We start from the raw sequence: 15,344 nt of genomic DNA, 5'->3' as shown, positions 1-15,344 counted from the left end.
TAAAAAGAGCATTAAACACTTCTCAAACAAATAATATTAACCAAAGCACCAACTTGCATGATTAAAATTCAAACTTTTGCATCTCATTTGCCTTCTCCTTTTCTGCTCTTGAATTCTAAACTACAAATTACAAAACTTACTTGAAAATGAGAACTCTAAGCTAAGAAAGAATTCCTAAATGAGAGAATTCTGCCTTAGAGTGTTTTTTGAGAGAATTTAGTGAAGAAATGCTCTATTTCAATCTGTTTTGCTTGAAGGAAATGGCCTCTATTTATAGGAAAAATTCCAGACCGCTGAGTTGCTGAGTTGGAACGCTCAGCAGCTGACCAAACCTTTCAGCATGGGTTTGGTCCCTTGACCAAGTAGCTTAGTCACCTCCTTGTGCATGACTCATCAAAGCTAGTTGTGGGCTATGAGACCAGCTATTGTGAGTTACTTCTGAAAAGCCTATGGTGGGCTACTTGAGGTGAGGTCATGGATGACTTCATGGTTTGCTTGATGGTTAAGTCAAGTCTGGTAAGCACCGCCCTTCTGAAAAGCCTATGGTGGGCTACTTGAGGTGAGGTCATGGATGACTTCATGGTTTGCTTGATGATTAAGTCAAGTCTGGTAAGCACCGCCCATCGCACCTGCTTCACCGCTAAGTTGCTTGTTCAGCAGTTTCTGACTGTGGTGACTGGGACGTGGCTTGGTGCTTGCTGATCTGGCCAGGAGTTTGGTTCTCCGCTGAGCAGCATGGTTTGACCGCTGAGCAGCTTGTTCAGCAGCTTGGCTTGTGCCAAGCTCGTGTTTGACCGTGTCAAGCATATTTCTGACTGTGCCAGGCCTAGTCTGGTGCTAGGCTGAGCGGCTAAGCAGGTCCGCTCAGCTCTCTGGTTGAGCAGTTTGGGCTAGGTCAGGCAGGTCAGCTCAGCGGGGCTTGTTCCACGCTCAGCTGCCTGGTTGAGCACCTTGGTTTTCTTGACTTTTATTGCTTTTTGACCATGAATCATTTCTCTTCTTTTCTTCATTTTATTTCCTACAAAATACATAAAAAGGCAATGCAAACATAAATATGCCAAATTGTGATATTTTATACAAAAAGTATTGTTTTAAGTTGGTTTTTCTCAATTATGCTTAAGGTAAGTGCCATAAAAGTGTATGATTTTTAGGTATGTTTGACACTTATCAAAGGGTTTAGAGGTGGGTCTGGGGGGTTGAGGGGGAGGAACAGTAAGAGTAGCTAACTTATCTGTAATGTTGCGGAGGGCCTTAGCAATAACTTTGTGTCGTGAGTCTTGTTGATCTTGGTTCTCTTTTAATTTTTTTTGCAAATACTTGCAGTAGTGAATCATCCACGTCTTTGTTCACAACTTTGGGAGGCATGATACAAGAATGGAAGCACCAATTTGTTAGGGAACCACTACCACCTTAGTAAAGAGGACTGGAACTTAGCAATAGTAAGAAGAATGTAAGAAAAAAATACTGAATAACAAATTCCATTCTCAGTACTGCAACAGTCTCTATATACTTCATTACAAAATATATTTAGGTTTTCCTACTAAGTTGGGCCAAACATGTTAAGCCCAACCCTTTTTAATTGAAAATAACAACTTAATATAAAATACTGGAATTAATTCAAACATAATCAACAAGCCACTTTGTCTTTTATTTGTTCCTTTTGGGTCTGCTTATGAAATCTGTTTGTGGGCCACTATCACAACATGTATGATGTATCATTGATGCTCTAGGCTTTACTAAAATGGACATCCACTTTTATTAGAAAGATGGGTTGTGCACCAAATATGTAGTTGGTGCATCATCACACCCTTAATGTGCTAGGAGTGTGTGAATAAGATAAGTCTTACATGGAACATGAATGAATAATAAATAAAATGATAAATATATAATTGGATGGACTCATGAATTTAATGCCTTTAGATTTTGGGTTAAGATATCAAGTTTGTTGCCATTCTATATCCCAGAAGATCTATCAAACTATTCTAAAGTAATCTACTAGTATTTTGACTATTTGTGCATATGCAGAAGGCACATCCTCTTTAATATTAAAGAGTCCGGAAGTATTTAGAAATAGTGACACATGATATAAATAAACTTTTCACAATTCAAATTTTAAATTTTTTTAATTAAATATTTAAAATTACCAAACCCCTCCCTTTTCCTCATATTTTGTTAATGGACTATCCAATATATGAGAGGATATGAACTCGCATTTGCATGAGATATATATGACAGGGTTGAAATCGGTGTGAGAACATTAAGTGATGTCTTATAAGAATTCCCTATTCGTAAAGGACTACAATAATGGTCAATATTGAGACCCTACCTATTTACAATTGTCTTGAATGTACTTAGTCGACATACTCAAGAACTGGTGTTACAATGCATGTTTTTTGTAGATGATATTATCTTAGTTAAAAATATGGCAGAAGAATTAAATGTGAAGCTAGAAATGTAGAGATAAATTTTAGAAGAACATGACTTTCATATAAGTCGGAGTGAGTTAGATCATATGGATTTTAAATTTATTAAGAGAAAGACAAACCTTATTGTAGAATTAAAAATTGGAGATCATATCATACTACAAGATACAAGATTTAAGTATCTTGAGTCAATCATACACCACAATATTAAAATTGAAAGAGATGTAAATCTTAGGATTCAAGCGGGTGAGCAAAATGGCAGAGTGTTTCATATGATATATGTGATAATAAGGTGACACTGAAGCTTAATCCAAAATTTTAACACACGAGTAGGGGTGAAAATAGGTCAGACCGCCTATCAAAGGCCTATTACTTGACATATAACATGCTAGGTCAGACCATTCTTTTTTCGTGAACACGACAAACTCAGACTTTTGAAAAGCCTATTTAGGTTAACAAATCAGACTCTAGGTCATCCAAAAGGCCTATTAAACCGAACATGTCGACCTATTTAATTATATTATGTAATAATATTCATAGTATACAATTTTAATATAAAAATGAATACAAAAATATAATTTAATTGTTAAGGTTAGAATGATATAGTTAAAAGTAGGTTCATTAACCTATATAAATGTAGATATGTTGGTCGCTGCAAACATTTCGATGCAAGATGTGAATGATGAATTCATGCATCTTTTAATATAAATATGATATTTGAAATATTAAGAAATTTATATAACACGTACATGTGTATCCCCTGTTGTTTCCCGAGATCACAACAAAATAAATTTATCATTCATTTATGCTTGTATTGTTATTTGGTATATAGAAATCTCGATATACCAATAAAGCACATGTGAATGAAGTTGTTTATCATTTTGGCTATATAATGACATGTTGTCATGACGGACGGACGTTGTCCAACGATTTTCATGTGGTATACTTGTGAGATAGCAAACATCTCGTCATTTTGTATATACTATTGAAAACCCTAGTAGATTTATTTTTCATAAAGTATTTTGGGCTTTCAAGTCATGTATTAAAGGGTTTGCACATTGCAAACAAATTTTACAAGTAGATAAGACAGTCTTGATAAGGGAAGATACTAGAATGATGCTAATAGTTAGTTCACATGATGACAACATACATATATTTCTAGTTGTCTTTGATATTGTTGAAGGATAGACCACAAAAGTTTGAAAGTAGTTTTTCTACAATCTTCAGACACATGTTACCATGCAATCAAGTAAATGTATTATTAGACGAAGGTAGGTCTATTATATAACTTTATTTACTAATAAATTGTAAAAATGTTTACTCACAATTATATATAACAACATTTGATCATATATTTGCTAACTTTTATGAAATTTTATGTAATAAATGGTCATAACATTTGATCACGACTAATATTCTTGGGAATGTAGCCAATATTCTATCTATAAGGCTATATACTTGCACATTGATCAAATAAATCTCAATTATCTTTTTTAGTACGATTTATCGATTTCTAAATATCATATAAAATATATTAACTTCTTTTGTTAGTTTTTCTAAACCTCATACAAGAACATGAATCTTATTGGACAAGTCCAAATATTTCCCTAGCATGTGCCTTAGTGATATGTTTGCAATTGTTTAGTGACATGTTGTCGACCGGGTAATGAAACAATTTGGACTGCAACTTTTAATCCCAAAAGATCCACTAAAACTTCGATAACCTCCACACAATGGACTTGAATGGCAAGAGTGACTATAATTGGCCATAGAAACTCGAACAACATATTAGAATGTGGAATAATAAGGAAGACTACTTAGTTTGTGGTATTCCTGATATTATGTCTTGTATTATTACTCACAATATATGTAATGACACTTACGAAGGACAATATATACATTTGTATCACTACTCACAATATTATGAAAATTTTATATGTTAAATAAAAGGGAATTAATAGAAAATAGAGAACATTAGTGATGAAGTGGCTTTTGTCCATGATATGACAAAGACAATATCAATGATTGTGACTGCTTCTCAACTTGGAGCTGAAAGAATGATATATATGAGTCATAAGTTCCTTTTGATTCCCAAATTAATTGAAATAATAATTTAAAACAATCAATAAAAAAAAGAAATGTTTTAAATTAATTGTTTGACTGACAGATAATTTCATTTAATTTACAAAATATTTTTTGGATTGAATATGAAAATGGAAGCGAATTTTAGAAATAGATTATGAGAAATGAGACAACATTAATCATGAATTATTCTCTTATATGAAGATGTTTTAGAAGCAAAAACTAATGATTATGGCCCCTTCTCAACCCATGCGAGAGGAAAAATAAGAGACGCGTCGCAACATATTTATATCATTTTATAATTTTTTTTGTTTATTATTTAATTTTCATTAATTTTATTTATTAATTATCACATACCAAAACATGTATTATTTAGTTGAACATAATATAATTGTTTTTGTTGTTAAAAATAAGTAGTATTTATTGATTACTATATAACAATTTAAAAATGGATGAAGGAAAAAATAAATTAAACTTCAAAGAATATAAAGTTGACCTACAGATCCACGTGGCACACAATAACGGGTCGATCTAAGTGGTGATGGTGTTGACACATTGCAAGCAGTGGTCTGCATAGAATTGAGGAATTGGGCGGTTGTTACGCGTGGAACATACCTATGATTGGTTGTATCCAAGGTGGAAAATAGAGACTAGCAAATGGGTCATTGTCTAGCGGGTAGATACAAGGATAGGTGGGAGTTGAAACTGATTTTTATTTTCGACAACATGACAATTGTTAGACGGTGTTTAGGCGGGACGATATGTGTCACGTCCGAGAATTAACATGTGGGAGGGTACAATTGTTACCTTGTGGTTGGGAGATTGAATTACACATTTCGCCTTTATGGAGTGACATGTGGCATCTTGTGGAGGTGTTGTCGAGGTACTAGGGGATAATAACTATGTTTGAGTACATATTCTAACGATGATAGTTTATGTTTTTCTCTTGTTTTATTGTTGTACGTCTTGTAACATCTCAATTAAATAATTTTTACAACAAATAAATTGTATAAAAATAATGTTGACAATCTAAAGTTTTTTAAGTCTCAATAAGTAATATAACGGTTTAAGAGAATAAAATTGTTTTTGAAACATCTAAATAGTTGAAAACGAAAGTGTTTATCTCATAAAAATACTTTATCAAATTTATAAGATCAAGATTAATAATTATAAATTTTTTAATTGGGTAAGAATACATCATTGACTTTATAAAACCATAAAAGTTGGTATTTTAAACTCTTGTTTGGATAAAAATTCATTAATGAATTTATAAAATCATACAAATTATTGTAATACTCATAAATTGGTAAAATAATTATTTGACTTTACAAAACACAAAAATTATCAAAATTCATTTGTTTGGATAAAAATTGATTTAATGGCTTTATAAAATTATAATAAAATTACTATAATATCCATAAATAGGTAAAAAAATAATGATATGACTTTATAAAACCATAAAATTACGAGTAAATATTTACTTCATTTTGAAATTTTTATATTTTCTTGATTTTTTAAATAAGTTGGATAAAATTGAGTATTCACATATTGCTCATTAAGAATCTTCTAAACTTGTGACCACAAAAGCTTTTCCATCCATAGAAGTCAACATTCCCTAGTCTTGGAGTTGGGCAAATGGTTCAAAATAAGTCATTGTAATATGGTCAAAGTACGGTTTTCCTTTAGATTGATTTGTATGATTTATGTTTTGGTTCTAAGCAGAATCCATGTGTTGGGCTTGACGTAGTTTTGGATTTTGTTGAGGAAAGTGTATATACTTTGTGTTTGGATGGTGAAGGGGGGATTATGTTTGATTTGTGTTTCGTTATTGTTGAGGGAATTTGAAGGTATACAATATTGAGGGGCACTATATGTATTGGATGGATATGAGGTTTAGTATGGTATAAGGCTTTGCAATATGAGTTTTAGTGTTGTCGATCGACTTTATTGTATTTCTGCTCATTAGCTACAAAATTGGTTTCACCTTCATTCTTTTTCTGAAATCTGGCCTTTTGCGTGAACTCGATTGCTCATCAATAATCTTCTAGGACTTCATACCATTATCAACCTCTTCTCCTACTTTTATCATTAATTATTTGATCTTATAAAACCACAAAATTACTAGAATGACCCTACTTAGATAAAAATATATTAATGACTTTAAAAAATCATAAAAATTACTCTAATACCAATAAATATGTAAAAAAAACTACTTCACTTTATAGAACTACAAAAATTATTATATTGCCCTTGATTGGACCAAAAATACTTCCTTTCCCATCTTTAATTTCTCCCATTTAAATATGTAAAACTAGGTATGACAAAATTAAATGTTTATTGTCACATGTGAGGTTTTTACCCACATGTGACCTTAAGGTCACTTTAGAGCTTTTTACATGCACATGACATTGACTTTTTTTTAAAGAAAAAACATACCTGACCTTATGGTCACATATGACTTACATTAAGATCATGTATGACCTTTAAAAAAAGACATATGTTATGTTAAGGTCACATATGAGTTAATTTTCCCAGCTCACATTTTATTCTATAATGGGTTATTATCATAAGTATATTTTTCAGGTATTTAAGAAAATTATGAGAGTCATGAGCTTGACAATTTGGAGATTATACCAACTGAATTTCCTGGCTACAGTGGTGGGTCGGAAACTTATAGGGTTTTTAAAAAGCATCATTATATGAGAAATTGGGTTCGTTAAGTCACTTATTCATAAAGGTTTGTGTTCATCATCTCTTAATCATGAGATGGGAAGAATCGTAGGAAAAAAATGTCCTTCTAATTTTGAAAATAGTGGAGTATATAAGTCGTACAATCCTAAACTTAATCTTAAGACACCATCTAAGAAATGCAATTGTCCATTCAAAATTTATGTGAAACGCGGTTCAAATAGGTATATAATTAGTGTTAAGTGTAGGACTCACAATCATAGCAAACATGAATCTCTTATAGGCGGTCTATTTAGTGGAAGGTTAACATTTAAGGTGATTTCTAAGGTCAAACATTTGAGAATGAACAATGTGTAGCCTAGATATATTATGAGCACATTAAGAGAAGATGCCCCTCATAATTGCACAAACATAGGCTATTATATGACTTTTATACGTGCTTTAAACATAGTAAGACATACCTGAGAACACAAATGCAACATCTAATGGAACTCATTAAAAGGATGCATATGTGACATCATACAAAAGGATGAGGATTCCATTGTAGTGAACAACATTTTCAAGGCACATCAAAGTCCCATTAAATTGTTGAGTATATATACTTAAGATGAACCAGACTACCGAGTACCTAACTACAAGAGTGTTTTTGATAGACTCACCTACTGAATGGGGAAGTATGAATTCTTATGAAAAAATTATTTTAAATTTAGAGTGTCCTCTATACTTGAATAAACGTGTATGACAATGAATTTTATCTCACCCATATTTATACAACCTAAAAGCTAATAAAATGTTTTTAAGGTTATTTTGGTAATATTTATATCTATATAAAGAAACATAAAATGTTTGCCCAACATGTACATCATGGTTCTCTTCTAATTTTTTCCTTAAATAAGGGTGTTTTAGTCATTTTAATGCATTTGCATTAATGATAAAGAGATCTTGCCCAAATAGGGGCATTTAGTTCATCTTGAAGACATTTTCCCCCAAAGAGAAGCATTTTAGTCGTCCATATGCACTAGAGGTGTTAAAATGGACGGGTTTGGGCTACCCGGTTTTTCTTATTTTTAAATTTTTTTAGCTTGGCTTGACCTGATTATATTAAAACTGGGTTCAGACTGGGCTTATCGGGTGGGTTCGGCTACCCAACTTTTCTTATTTTGTTAATCTTTTTTGGGATCTTTGGCTTGGTAATAAGTCTTAGGTAAAAATTATCTTCCAAATTAACTTAAAATAAAAAAATATATAATAAATATTTTATTATGAACTTTGAATAAAAATAGAGTAATGTCTATAACATAAATATTTATAAATTACAATAATGTCTATATCACATTTCTATAAACCAAAGTGATAATATTTTTGATAGTATCCAAATGTTTATACATTAAAGTGAAGTTACAAATTATATTATGTTAGGGAGTGAGAATCCAATAGAAATGAAAGATTTAGTATGAGTTATATTAAAAATCATATATGTGGATTTGACATCACGTTTTAACTCAAACTCAAGGCATTAGATCTATAAGATTGGTTGCATTGGACATAACAAGTGTGTTAAAAAACTATATGTTAATATCAAATGATATATATATATATATATATATATATATATATATATTGAATAGATTAAATTTGTTAAAATTTAAATAAATATTTTTTAGTTTTATGCGGGCCGCCGCCACAACTCGTAACTCGCTTAGGGCAGGTTTGGGCTACAATTTGATATGCATAAATTGTATCCAGGCTTTCTAATCCGGTCCGGTTTAGCCTGATATGCGCCCATGAAAATAATATAGTTTCTTCCAATTTTAGGTATGTGAGTTGCTTTTTTTGCATTTATAAATGTTTTAAAGAGTTTTGACCTAACTAGAGCATTTTTAATAATTTTACATGCAAAATGTATGTTGACAATTTCCAACTATAAGGGTTGTTCCCAAAAAAATATAAGGGTGCAATGGTGATTTTGGAATTGGTCATTTCCAAAAAAAAATATACTTGTATTGTTATAATTTCCAATCAAATGGTAACTTGCTACAAATTTGGAAAACAAGTGACATTTTTGTGATTCATATAATTTTATAGACACATTTTAATCCTAAAATTGTATCCTAAATCCTAATTTTTCTATGACAAATACTTTGCATTCTCCATTTTTTGTACCTAGACAAAATCCCCAAAATCATATCTCAATTTTTCATTGTAGTGATTGTTATACCGCATCATTTTCTACCTGGTACCCTAAGCGATAGACATTTGACATGTGTTACTCCTAAAAGATGACATGTTTCATTCTCCTCTCCCCAACCACATGTAGAGTCACCAGCCTTGTAGCCTCGCCATATGTCAGCAACCGTTCATTAGCCACAAGGCATCATCATCACCCATTGTCTCCGAGCCAACACACATCGCTAATGGTTTTCGTAAGACCACTAACATAAGCCCACAAATTTTACGTTGATTCTTTTCACCTTCTTCGTGTCACATGTTCATTACATGTCACATGTCTTCATGATCTTCAGATCGCCGATGCAAAAACCATCAACATGATACACCTACTCATCACGTGCAACATGTCCACGAGTTGCCCTACAATCTACTACTAACACAAGGCAGACACTTAAGTTATCACATCCATTTATTTTTACTTTATTTTCTTTATTTTCCTTTGGTTTTTATTTAAGATTTTATATATATATATATAATAATAAAATAATTTATTGTTTTGATTAAACTATATAAAAATAGATATTAAATAATTAATTTTTTAATTAAATAATTTTAAAATAATAATAATCAAATAGATAATATAAAATGATTAAATATATTATTTTAAAGTGTTTAAAGTGAAGATCCTGATTCTTGTAGAAACGATCACAATCATTAGCATTGTCTTTATAAACTCCTAATACAATTATACTATTAAGTGTTAGTGTTATCTCATTTCCCTTAATCTCTTTCTTAAATCCTATTTTAATTATAAAAATAAAATAAAGTTACTTCTTCTTAATTTAAAAGTGACTCTTTTTAATCAATCATTTGGAATTACTAATTTCCTATTTGGTCTTATGTCTAATTAGAAACATACTATTTAACTATTCTAAAATTACATTATAATTAAGTAACTAATTTAAAACAATTATTTTTTTATTGATTAAATTATATTATATTTTAAGTTCATTATAGGATTTAAAAGGATGGTTATCACTCGAAATATGTATTTTATTCATCTCTGGGTTGAGAAGTAGTGATGATCATTAATACTCCCTCTATCATATGATATTTCGATGTTTATTTACTACTAATTATCGTTTATTTAACTAAAATAATTATTTTCAAATTGTTATAAAAATTAAATATTAATGTAAGATATCTTTTTCTTAAGTTAAATTGGTCATGAGAAGAACAGATACAATTAGTATCATCTTTTTCCTTTCTCCTCAAGTTGAGAAATGATTGTGATCATTATTATTGTTTATGTCATCTCCTAAATTAGGGAGGATAGTCTATGATCTGTATTTTTTCTTTCAACCTCAATTAATTAAAATTAAAGCAACACATAGAATTATATAGTTTTGGTTTCCCTATTACAACTAGGATAAATATGATTAATGTAAACTCTTGTTATATGCTCTAATAAAAAATATACAATTTTTTCTATAATTAAACATTTTCTTGAACAAATCTAGAGTATAAATCAATCCATGCAATTAAATAGGATACTATTTTAATACAAGCAGAAGAATGCTAATATCTTCATCGACTTGTAATCAATTTCCAAGCTCATAACTCTATTTCAGTAACTATATTTTCCAAGATTGGATAGAGGTATGGTAATTTTGCTTTTTTCTACAAAAACATGGTGATGAATCATAATCATTCGAAGATGGTCAAGTCATTCTAGTTATATATCTCTTAAGTCATGTAACTGTTGATTAAGGATGACAAATGAATGAATTTGGATTTGGATGCTAATGGATGAATGAAAAGTCATTCATCAGTCGATATAAATCTATCTAACTATATTTTAAGTTATCTAATTCATCCATATCTAAACTTAATGGATAGATTACAATCCATCCAATCCATTCACGAGTCTATTTTCATGGATTTAGATGGATGAATATCCAAATCATTTGTTTTTTTTTATTAGAACTAAACACACTATTGAAGAAAATCATTATTTTAAAACTACTATCTTAATAAAATATTTTTTTACAATCACCTTTTAATAAAGCACTTTTAAAAATCAATTTTTTTTAAAAAATGCTTTTCTGAACATTAATATTTTTTAAGTTTTTGCAATATTCTACAAGCATGCGACATTTAAGGTTCTACGTATAAAGTTTTTAACAAATACTTATAAAGTGTAATATCTATACACTATGAGTATAAAAATTTATATATAATCATTACTTCATCTACCATTTTTTTGAATTACTTTTTTTGAAGAAACAATTATGATTAAATATAAATGGTGAATGATGCACTGATAGTATATAAAACTCATACATCAGTACATACATTTTTTTCTTTCTCATATTATATACGTCATGTACTTAAGAATAAACTTTTAATATTAACTACATACACATGACATATAATTGATATCAATTTAATATTAAAAGTGAGAATGAGAATCATAGACGAAGTTGCTTGTATTTAATTTTCTTAAATATTAAATGAAATTGAAAAAAATAAATGTCATTTTTTGAATTTTTGTATTTTGGATGAATTGGGTATTCATCCAAATGAATACATCCACGGATATCCATTGGATATAATGAAGGAATTTGAATTCATTCATTATCAACAATATCCATTGGATTATATCCATTTGAATTCATTAGCTCTAAATAATATATTTAATTTAGATAGATTGTGGATTATGGATAATTTATCACATCTACGATGATACATAAAAATGAGTTGCAACAACATGTAAGTCCTTTAATGCATTAACTTTATTGACTATACCTCATGAAAAGGTTCTTTATGATTTGATGTTTAGAATGAAGTTCAAAATTACTAGTCCCTTTGAAAATGTTATTATTCAAGATAAAATGTTTATAATAATTCAAATGGGAGATTGTTGAACATTAGAAACATATATAGTAGGAGTGAATTGTTAAAAACTTGTGAAATTCTGAAGTAGCGCATTGGGTAGAACTCACTCTTTTATAATGTTTATATTATAGAAACATGGAACTTTTGGTTTGTTCTCCAAGGGAACAAAAAGTCTTTTGTGGAGGGGGAGAAGTTGCTTCTCTCAAGCATGTCCACACGCTCACACCACCATCTAGTCAGGCTTAGCCTAAAAAATAAATTAACATTCTCTTTGATTATTAGACATTTGTGACCCCTCTATCGAGTTACTTGTAAGTGTTCCGATTCGATTTTAGATGTACAATACTTAAAAAGAGGAAGAATGAAATTTCAATCTTTTCTACATCGTTTGGATTCATCACTACAACTTTTATGAACAAAACTTATAAAACTCTCTTTTATGTCTAATTTGAAAATATGGTCATTAAATCAGTATTTTGAATTAGAGAGTTGATTGCGAATCAAAAAATGAAGTAAGCTACAACACAACTCATTACCTTACTACTAAATTCCCACATTAATTTTAATTTATTCGATAAACCATTTTTTCAAATGATTAAATAATAGGATTAAGAGAAAAGAGACAACTTTTTTGGTTGTGAAGCGTCTCCCTTTAACAAGAGGTAGCATAGGTAAAACTAATGACAACTATTGCTTCTAAACATGGGCCGGGAGGAACATGGTAGGAGATACGGCCATCCTCCTAAAACCTTTAAAATATATATTTAAAATATTTTTAATATTTTATACTAATTGTTAATTATTATAATTTAACTATTATAAAATAATATATTATTATTTAATTAAATTTTCACTAGTTTTTTTTAAATATTTATTATTTATTATAAAAATTGAATTAAACAATTAAAATTAAAATATTCACTAGTGGAGGCGTAGAGATGACGTGAAAAACTTTGAGAAAAAAACGTGGTGCGAAAAACCTACGTTTTACTGCATCAACTCTACTGCAACAAGTGGCATTGCTCAGGCCACGAGTCATGTAGTTATATTCAAGATGCAGTTAGAACAAATTCCATTGTGTAGTTGAACTTCATATTAGTAAAGAACTATGTGTTTTATATTGGAAAGACATGAATGCTAGTTTACTTGCATAACTTAGAGCAATGTCATATGCGCCTTAAATTAGAACAACCTAATACACGACCCAACCCAATAATAATATTGTTCCAATTTAATTTTAAAAATGTGATTTAAGAGGTAGAGTACGTTATGATTCTAATGGTTTGGTTTCAGAACATCCATACTAATATTAAAATATTTACCATTATATATATATATATATCGTGAAAATTTGGTTATTAGAGTTTGCAACTTTAAGTTAGGCATATAATCAATTATTTTGAAATATCCTTTGATGATGCATCTTCAAGTTATTGCACATGCAAATTCCTAGTCTCCCCTTCTCTTATTTAAATCAATTATAACTTCAAATAAAATATATGTTAAATTGTGTAACACATGGATTAGGGAGTATATTTTATGTCTCAATGTGTTACTCATAAAAATACTTAATAATTAAACTCTTAATTTAAATATATATTTTTAACGTATGACAACTCATGAAATATGAGTTTTTCAACCAATCATAAATTATTATATATGAAGCAATACTATTTGTAGGACAACATATATGTTCCTGACTATTTATACCGACAACTTGTTTTCTAGTAAATAATAAATGAAAGGAAGATACATGAGAATTGAGGACAAAAATGTTATTACTAATATAATAGAAAATAAAAATAGAAATAAATATAAAATATAAAAGTTCGTTCAGATGAAAAAAACTTCTAATTTTTTTACGTACTTTTTTAAACAATAAATGATGACGAATATAATTAAGTCAAACAAAATTTAGTATATTTTGAAAACAAATCTAAATAGAGTCATTGTCTATTCATTACAAATCGCATCAATAATTTTAAGGATATGTTTAAATCACTTTATATTATATTGTAACTAACCAAAATAATGAATAGACATTGACTCTTATACTATTTGATATTTTGTTTCACTTAATTATACTCGTCGCCATTTTTGTTTAAGAAATTACACTATCTTTGCTACATGGGTAATCAATATAATTTGTATAATTTAATTAAAATTTAAGGATATAAGTGTAATTTACTCAATATGTATGGTATGACACTTATATTAGATACATAATTAAACCTATTAGTATCAGGGAAAAATGAGTGAAACTGTATTCATCAAAATTAATTTGTGTATAAAAAATTTCATATTTTTTAAAATGGCAGAATAAACATCCTAATCTCATTAAACAAAAAATGTATGAGTATCGGTATATAAGTTTTATATATTGTTAGTCTATTATCAATCATTTGTTTTTAATATTAATAGTTTTAAAAAAAAAAGTAATATAAATAAATATTGAATAATGTACTGACCATATAAGTCACCATTATGAAAACCTATTTGTGTAGTCCGGTTCAACAGGTAAACTGATCTTAATACATGTACGATACAATAGTTATACTGGGCATACAATTACACTGGTCAAAACCAGTAAAGAGCAAAGATTGATCATACTCACTGATTTTTAATTGAACTGTACTGGTCATACCAGCTGGTTTCATTTAAAATTATTTTTTAATAAAAATGATTTATTTTTAGCAAAATATTGATATGGAGAATAAAAAACTATTACATTTTTATACATCTAAAATATGTCTACCATATACATTGTTAAACAAGTGCCATAAACACAAATAATTATTATTTTCTTTATTAAATTTTCAACATTGATATTAATACAAAATATATATATATATATAAATCTCTACACAGAGTATTCCCTCTTTAAGTTATCTGTTAAAAATACTAATATTAATATTATTATATTTATTATTATTATTATATTTATTATAATTATAATATATTATATATATAACATAACTATATTACGTAAATGATAACTCTGGTCGTAAACTTGTGATCTTTGATTTTGATGTATGTTCTTGTCAGTCAAAACACAGTGTGTCTTTCTCTCTCTTCAAACTTTGA

Source organism: Lupinus angustifolius, chromosome LG11 (assembly GCF_001865875.1).
Source record: "Lupinus angustifolius cultivar Tanjil chromosome LG11, LupAngTanjil_v1.0, whole genome shotgun sequence".
NCBI lineage: Eukaryota > Viridiplantae > Streptophyta > Magnoliopsida > Fabales > Fabaceae > Lupinus > Lupinus angustifolius.
This window is presented reverse-complemented; position numbering follows the sequence as displayed.